Genomic DNA, 10,023 nt, shown 5'->3' with positions numbered 1-10,023 from the left:
TGTGAATTCTTCAATCTTGGTCTCTTAAGATCCATCCCTTACCTTGGTGATTCTCGAGCATCAAATCCATGCAGCACCCTTTTCAATCTAAGTTCTTAAATTCACCTTGCAATACAAACATGAGTAAAATAGAACATTAAGCATTATCATGTTTATAAAACCAAGATACAAATGGGGGATAATATGCAATATTTGACCCTCAACAACATCATGAAATAATGTTGTCCTGCCTAATATTTTTTGTGAAGGTTGTCCTATGAATCATTTAGATTCAATGTTTCAATACTCAAGCGATTGAGATTTTTGTATTTTACATATTCCGTATTTATTTCGATTATTTGACATTATCCTATTCATCCCCCCTCTAGGACATCACTAGTTCTCCTTTTCAATTATTATTGTGATAATCTTTGGGGATGCCCACGTTGAGTTAAACCTAGGTAATAACTGTAGACTGTGCATGTGGTAATCCAAAGAATGAGCTAGAGTTTCAAGGTGAAAATTATGATGGTCCGTAGTGACAGATGGCAGATGATGAAGCTGAGACGACTTAGGGAAGATTTTTCTTCTTTTTACTTATTTTTGCTTTCTTAGAAGTAGTTACTTCAATTTTGAATTTGTAACAAGTCTAATGGAAGGACTGAGCATGTACTATGTTGATGTAATGATGATAAATGGAACTTAGAGTAGTTACTTTAATGGAATAGGATTTAATTTTTCTCATCATTTATTTTGTTATTGCCATGGAAATATGAAATTATATTATTTTAAGGAATATGTGGAGTATTTATACTCTGTCATATTCAAATTATTACCCTGATATTTAGTTTTTTATATCATCCACGAGAGCCAAAATCTTGGGTTGTTATAAAGCGCACCAATAAGCACGCTGAACATAAAGCTTTGGTGATCGGCTTGGAAATATTGACGGAATTGGGAGGAATTGGGTATAAGAAACATATCAGTAATATGCAATTAACAATTAGCAATAAACCAAATGGCATGTTTGTTTAAGTGCTTCAAAGCTGCACTATTGCCTTATTATGCCCCGACAACTCAACTTATGGATAATTTTGATAAGGTCTAATTGAGGCATGTGACTCGAGAACACAATGTTGATGCCAATGAGATGATAATTGGCAACTGGACTCCAAATCACCCAAGGGTGTAACGAGAGAATGATTGTTGTGTAAAAGAGATCGCTGCCATCAATTTTTCAATGGGAACTAACCTTGGAAATCTGTCAGGCCGAAATAAGCAAAAACGATGGGAGATCTCCAATCATGAGTTATCTTCAATGTCCTCGGGCCAAAACCAATAGGGATATCAGAAGAACGGCTCATAATTACATCATGGTTGATAGCGAGCCATATAACGAAGGGTCGAATGTCATGTTATTGCGATGGTTAGACAAAGAATAAGACATGTTGGCCATGGGCGAAGTACATGAGGGGTTGTGTGGAGAATACCAAGTTGGAAGAAAGATGAGGTTCACACTTGAGTGTTATGGATATTTTTGGTAAAAAAAATGATGCCTGAATGTATGAGGCATGTCAGAAACATAGGTCAGTACAACACATGCCCGTGACTGAGCTTCATTCTACCATTAATCCTTGGCCTTTCAAGGGTGGGACATTGATTTAATAGACCAAATCCATCCACCTTCATCAAAACTGGATAATTTTATCATAGTGATCACCGATTATTTTACAAAGTGGGTAGAAGCAAAACCCATGAAGGGAGTCGGTCACAGAGAAATTATTGAATTTATCGAGACTAATATTATTCATAGATTTGGAATTCGTAAGTCTATTACCCTGGATTAGGGTACAACATTTTTGTCCAAAGAAGTTAAAGCGGTGGCCAAACAGTAAAAGAATAAAATACTACATTTGAAGCCTTATAATGCACATGCTAAAGACCAAGAGAAGGCTAGTAATAAAGTCATAAAATTAAAATGATATATCTTAGGAATGGGGACATAGCCTGAAAATCATGATTTGTTCAGTGTATTCTCATTTAAGGCTAATCCATAAGGAGAGAAACCCCATGATTTGGATGGTTCAAACACATGCATGCCTATCAATCGACATATTTTTCCAGAGTATATGAGAAATAATTATTTAATACTTTGGTGGAGTAGGAAGATTGGTACATGTGTACCCAAAAAATTGCATACATCTTAGACATTAACTCAAACTAAACCAGTTAAAATATGGAATCCAATGCCTCTAAGTTATGATCCCAAAATCAGATTGGTTATGGCAATCCTAATCTCTGATTCTTGGACACTTCTTTCTTGAAATAGAACCATTGGATATTTTCTCTCTGAAGATCAGTTAATGTTAAACCTCCTGTAAACATCAATTTCATCCAGGAAACATGTTGCTTTTTAATAGAACAAACTAATAGAAAAAATTAGGACATACATGGGTTACCTTAGCATTCGAAAGCTAGAAAGAAAAGTCCCACTCTTTGATTAGAAAATCGTGTTAGAAGCGTTATGCAAGAGATGAGGAGTAAACATGGGAAATAAGGGATAAGGATCTCTACTCATGGCTTAGTGGTAGACTCACTAGAGTTTCAACACGAAGGTCATGGGTTTGAGTACCCATTGTGGTGTGTGTGAGTGTGTAGTTTTAAAAAGGAGCAATGGGCGTTGTAAGACCCGTATCCTAGAGTATACCGTTCTGTAGGCTTCTGCGGTCCTCCCGGTCAAATTTCGACGACCCGCAATCTGTAACCAGTGTTTACACGCGATCCTATAATGTATCCCATATTCCAAGGTTGACTTGACCAGAGACTTGTACCCTAGCAACCTCGTTGTCACCGTGGTTCGAATGCCGCGTCTCGCGCCCCGATGCGATAACCAGGCTAGGAGATGTGGGCCCACGTTTAGTTCGAGGAAAACGTTGTGCATTTGCAAACCCAAGAGAATCTCTAATCAAATCAATCCCACCAATCACATCACTAGTTAAACTACAACACCCATCCCCAAGTACAACCATCCACCCCAAAGTCAACTCTCTCTTACAACCAAGTACACATCCATCACCCATCACACCCCATTACTCACCCATCACCTATCTCTCTCTCTCATCTCTCTCTCGTTTTCCTCCCAAGCAACCTTCTAAGGCATGAGAGCTCCATGAGAGAGCTTTGTGTGGCCCACTTCTTACCTCCCATCTCCACCATCCAACCGTGTAATGTCCATCATCCTCTGTTAAAGTTGAAGCCAAGGAGCTAGGGCTTTCATCGAACTAAGAAGGATGACAGGTGGGTGATTTTTGTTTAGATTTGATGATTTAAGAGCCCACATGTGGTGGGACCCATTTGATTTATGTATAGAGGGGCCCATAGTGGCAGGGCCCCTCCCACAACCGATCTCTCTCTTTTTCCCTCTTTCTCTCTCTCTCTCTCTCTCCCTTTTTTTCTTATTTTGTTGGTGTTGATGATCTGTGGGGCCCATCTTGATAACATGATGAGTGCAACACATGGGGACACCGTGATGTATCTGTTGATCCCAACAGTCCATCATCTGGATGGTGGGCCAATAGCAATTATTACTGCATTGACGCAACAAGTTCTATGGGCGTTGATCACAAGGTATGAGTTATCTCGACACCGTCCATCCTCAGCCGTCTGCACATGGAACGTGTGGACCCCAAGCCATGATGTACGGGTTTTATCCCACCGCCCAGATTAGTGGGACCCCATTATGATGTTTGTATCAGCACAGTCCATCTGGATAGTGCTATGAGGACCACTGTAATGTATTTGTCCACACCGTCCCTCTGGATGGTGTACTGTGGGCTACCATGATGTATGTTGTGTATTCACGCCGTCCATCTATTGATGGAGTGGGCCCACCCCACATGTGTGACACATGTGGCAGGTGGGACCCACCTTAATTTATATATATATATTATATTATATCCACACCGTCCCTGGTGAGGGACGTGAATACCCACCCTGCTGTATAAGTTTTATTCATGCTATCCATCTGTGGATGGAGTGGGCCCACCCCACATGTGTGACACGTGTGGGTAGGTGGGACCCACCTAGATTTATGTATTTTGTAACCCATGCCACCCGTCTGGATGGTGGATGGGTGGGGCCCTCCATGGTGTATGTATTTCATACACATTGTCCATCTGTTTTGTATAGTGGGTCCACCCCACACATGTGACACAAGTGGGCAGGTGGGACCCACCTTAATCTATATGTTTTATTCACACTGTCCATCTGGATGTGTGGCGTGTGATCGCCATGATGTATGCGATGTGATCTCACCGCCCTAATGGTGGGACTCGCCTTGATGAATTTTGCAGCCACGCCGTCCACCTATCTTGGTTGCCAATGTGGGGCCCACCTTGTGAGGTATTGTATATTCATGCCACCCATCCACGTGGCCCCCACATAATGTATATGTTGGCCCAAGCTATCCATTTTGGTGGGGCCCCTCTGGGACATGCAGGGCCCACCTTAACATGGTGTTTATGTGGCTTGCTTGCTGAGGCCCAAAGTGATGTATGTAAGGACTATTTTAGTGCATTTGTGGCCCATATGTGCAGCCCAATGAGACATTTGTATGGCCCATATGTGCGGCCCAATTTGATGTTTGTATGGCCCATATGTGAGCCCAAATGAGATGTCTGTGTGGCCCACGCGATAAGGCCCAACTTGATGTACATAAGGCCCATGGTGCATCCCATTGATGCGGTCCACTTGATGTATATATAAGGCCCATATGATGAGGCCTAATGTGATGTATTCAAGACCCATGCACAAGGCCTGATGTGATGTATATGTGGCATAGATTTGCGGTCCATGTGATGTGTGTTAGGCCCATTTGAGGGGCCCATAGAGATGTGTATTAGGCCCATTTGAGCAGCCGATTCTGATTTGAGCGGCCTATAGAGATGTGTGTTAGGCCCATTTGAGCGGCCTATAGTGAGGTGTATTAGGCCCATGTGAGCGGCCCATAGTGATGTGTATTAGGCCCATTTAAGTGGCCCATAGTGATGTGTGTTAGGCCCATTTAAGCGGCCCATAGTGATGTGTATTAGGCACATTTGAGCGGCCCATAGAGAAGTGTATTAGGCCCATTTGAGCGGCCCAAAGAGATGTGCATTAGGCCCATTTGAGCAGCCGATTCCGATTTGAGCGGCCCATAGAGATGTGTTAGGCCCATTTGAGTGGCCCATAGTGATGTGTATTAGGCCCATTTAAATAGCCCATAGAGATGTGTATTAGGCCCATTTGAGTGGCCCATAGAGATGTGTGTCAGGCCCATTTGAGCGGCCCATAGTGATGTGTATTAGGCCAATGTGAGCAACCCATGTGAGCACCCATAGTGATGTGTATTAGGCCCATGTGATGTGGCCCATAGTGATGTGTATTAGACCCATGCGAAGTGGCCCATAGTGATGAGTATTAGGCCCATGTGATGCGGCCCATAGTGATGTATGTTAGGCCCATAGTGATGTGTATTAAGCATAGGTATGCGGATCACCTATGAAGTATATTTGAGGCCCACTTGTGATGTATTCGAGGCCCATGGGTGAGGCCCAATGTGATGTATTCGAGGCCCATATGATGGGGCCCAATGTGATGTATTCGAGGCCCATGGGCAAGGCCTGATGTGATGTATATATGGCCCATCGTGATTGTATGTGGCCCATCGTGATTGTATATGGCCCATTGTGATTGTATGTGGCCCATTATGATTGTATAGGGCCCATTGCGATGTATTTGTGGCCATCGATGAGGCCCGATGTGATGTATTTAAGGCCCATAGTGATGTATATTAGGCACTTATGTGAGGCCATCGGCCCACTATATGTTTGGCTTTGGCTTTATATGGGCCACTCCTTGGGAGCAATGTTGGTTAAATGTCCACGTTGTGACCTTCCCTTAGGCTCCTTTGACAGGCCGATCATCGAGGCTGATTATCGATGCCGATTTATCGAGGCTGATTACCGATTTCGATTGTCGAGGCTAATTCCGATTGTCAAGGCCAATTCCGATTGTTAAGGCCAATTATCGAGGATGTTCCGATTGTCGAGGCTGATTCCGATTATCGAGGCCGATTCTGATTATTGAGGCCAATTATCGAGGCCTATTGTCAAGGCCGATTGTTGAGGACGATTATCAAGGTCGATTGCTGAGGCCGATTGTCAAGGCAGGACGATTATCGAGGCTGATTACCGAGGCCGATTGTCGAGGCTGATTATCGAGGTGGATTGTTGAGGTTGATTATCGATGCCGATTATGAGTATGTGACAGCATAACATCATGATACATACCCATACGCATCATCTGCATGTTTGTTATGAGATATGGTTAACCATTGCATATGCCATAGGGCAAGTTGTTTATGAGAATCCCTGATAGGCGGAGTTGCCCCACATGAGTGCACGGTATGCACAGGATTGATGTACAATTGGACTGTGTGACTCATGCACCTCACATTATGTGATCATAACCACCATACACCCTAGCGACATCAGGGCCATAGCCTCCACAGGCATATCATGGATGGCCAGATGGGACAGTAGAAATCTGTTCTATACGGGGTGCTATAGATATCCCTAGGTGAAATTTCCTAAACCTTCTTAATTCCAGAGGTTGCTCTAATGTCTAGACTGAGTGGATACATGAGCGCATGAGGGTTGTATACCATTAGGCCATGTCTCTCACTGTATATGGTCAGTTGGAAGGGGGTGCGGCCTTACCTACCCGAGAGGAGGGGGCAAAGCTAAGCTGAGTTTGACTAGCTCAAGGAATGGGTCCGCTATCAATGAGCTGGGCCCTATATTGACAAGCGGATAATGAGGTCTCTTCCACTCACCTTGTTGCGCGCGATGGGGTGGCAATCTGGTTTGGAGTGTAATAGACCCCGGTGATTTCCCAGAGAGGAACCGTACTAATATGTGAACTTATTGAGCAGGAGTTGCATACTCATTCATTCATTCATACATTATACACTCGAGTGGTGCTACGCAACTATTTGTTACGTGTACCTTCGCAATGGCTAGGATTTCGGTTGGGGCGCATGACTAACCTGAGATCAGGAGTTTACCACATTGAGTTTGACTATCCAAATTTAGGTATGGGACTGGTTTGGATAGAAGTCCCTTGTGATGGACCCTGTAGCCTGCGATACTACGTACTATCATCCCAACTTCACACTCTAGATTGGTCATTTCATTCACATCGCATATTGCATTGCACCTTCAGCACATAACATTTGGTTTACTGTGCTTCTGTATTTCATAACCTAATTAAGGTTGACAGGATTCGTGGACTTGGTATCTGATATTTGGCTTACTATATCTCTGCATTGCATAACTGATCTACATTTCTTCCTCAGTATATAATATTGGCTTATTATATTTTTACACCACAGTCTGGATAAGGCTGATGGTATTTATGAGTCTATCAACATGTTTTTGCATTACATTGATATCGTATGATTTATGTGCTTGTCAGTATTTGTGCTTACTCTGATTACTCTGATATTGCTTACTTGGCACTTACCTTGAGCATATATTTTCACTACCCTCTAAGCTTTCTATAAGCTTATGCATGATAGATGAGTGCAGGTGGTGTTAAGTCGCAGCAGCGTTGAGCTTGGAGCGAGCAACCGTCTTTTGGAGATTTGATTTTGACATATGTATTTCCCTTCTAGCATTGTATTCAAATGTTTATATTTGTGGATATGTGATGATGATGTTGCCTTTGTGATTTAGGTAAACTTGTGGTTATGCTTCTCACGAGATAAATGTGCATTGGAAAATCCTCCTTGTAGGACCCCGGGATTGGAATCTGGCGTATGATGCCGAGAGCTGAGAATGGGGTACTACGGAGGCTATCGGCACTGGATTCGGCAATCGGGATTCCTGTGAGCTCGATTTTCGGGTTTGGGGAGTGACAGGCATTGCAACTAATCTCTCTCATGGTAAGAACATCCAATGCATCCTTATACTTTTGTTTCTTTATTAGTTGTTTAGCAATTGCATGAAGCATCAGACCCATCATCACTTCCCTATGATGGTCAACTTTTAGTACATGAGTTAGATATGATATAAATAAGACCACCTGCTTTCATAACAATAAATGATCGAGGGTTCGAGCCCATACCTCACTGGTAGACTAGGCATTTCAACACTGAGGTCTCTAGTTTGAACCCAGTTTACATATTAAAGAAGAAGAAGAAGAAGAAGAAGAAGAAATGATAATTTAATATGGGATTGGTAAAATCATACCGTTGATCATTCTCAGATCCCAGTTATGCTTTCCGCCGACTCTGATCTTCAAGCTCTATATTGAAATCTTCCACTGGTAGTGAACCGTCTACATGCCTCTTGGCCAACGCATCAGTAACAACCCTGTTAATACTAATGTTTCAAGTTAAATTCTTCAAAAGAAATAGCAGATAATGGTGGGTGAATAGATAATTGAATTGTAGAAAGAGTGACTTTCTGAAACTTACCTTGTAAAGATTATTTAGACAAGGTGTAATGTGAGTTGGTTCATTAATATATTTGAAGATAAATGATGTGTCAATCACTCTTGCATGATTTAGTCTTAGAGCTATAGAAATATAAATGACAATAAACAAGTCACCTGACACCATTAATGCATGCATTGAATTTGTTTAAACAATTTCGATAGTGGCTATTGCAACCATTATAGTGGTTTATTAAGGGCATTACATATATGCAACAGTTGCAACCATAGTAGATGAGCTCAAATTGAAAACCATTGATAAATAATCTCTACAACAACAAATTTTCCCTCCACTATCTTAATGTTGAAATTAATATACTTGAGAGAGGCCCTTAATCTTAATTTTTCCTCCATTATCCTCGAAGACTAACACCTTCTCTTGAATGGGTGGAATTTTTGTACTTTTAGCTGTCGGAGCATCATTTAAATGGAAAGCTAGATTGCTTATATGATCCAAATAGAATTCATCCTCCCTACATTCTAAAGACGAGCTAGGAGCGACATGTTCCAGTTATAAGGGAACGAGATGTCCTCCAACAAGAATATCAACTTGGGGTTCATCTTCTCGTTACCATGGAAAAATATGAGAGAACCCAACATGAACATCACCATGGCTCGGGCCTTGAAAATAACCATCTGATCATCCTTTGAGATAATGTGCGCAAAGGTGGCATTCAACCATTGGAGTTTTAATTGATTATAATAGAACGCCGAGTTTGGGGGAATATTACCAAGAAGATTCATCCATTCACCATCAGTAACAGCTGGTAAAGTCATCATTCGGCACACATAAACACACACACCATAGGATAGAAAGCCCACGTGCATAAATACATCCAATGGGGTAATCCCACACTCACCAAAGGGTAGCTAGAACACGTGAGTGTTGTCCCACCAACGCTCACATAAAGCCACCACCAACATCCTATTGGTCTGGGAGAATTGAAGACTCAAGAAGCCCATGAATGAGGAACCCTCTAGGATATCATCAAAATGAGGTTGAGGCCTGGAGAACCATTCTTCCCAATTATCACGAGCTCCTTGTCCTCTGATAGAAGGTAAATAAATGTCAGGGCAAGCTCTTGAAGAAAGTTATTCTCAAGAGGGATGTGGGCAGGATCGACATCGACTGATGATGAAGCGCTAGTTGAATTACGAGAACGGCATGGTATATCTACACAAGAGCCAAACAAGTTAAATACCATATCTAATCTCCTTTTTTTACCCTTTGGATAACTAACTTAAAGTGAGACATGAGAAAGGATCCACAAGACACAACAAGTCCAAAAATGCTTCATATGAGCTTGTCCCATGATTCACTTTAAGATAGTAAATGTGGATACGAAGGCATCTAATGAGAAAGAGGAAAGCCCATTAAGGATACAAGCTACAAATATTAGCATACTAAAAGTATCATTGTTTGTCAATATACGTGAGTGTTAAGTCTGTCAGTCAAGTGAGCCCTAAGTTGAAGACATCAAGCCCAAGACTCATCAAAGATGAAGGCAT

The sequence above is a fragment of the Magnolia sinica genome, chromosome 2, assembly GCF_029962835.1.
Source record: "Magnolia sinica isolate HGM2019 chromosome 2, MsV1, whole genome shotgun sequence".
NCBI classification, from domain to species: Eukaryota; Viridiplantae; Streptophyta; class Magnoliopsida; order Magnoliales; family Magnoliaceae; genus Magnolia; species Magnolia sinica.
Note: the sequence above shows the minus strand (reverse complement) of the source record.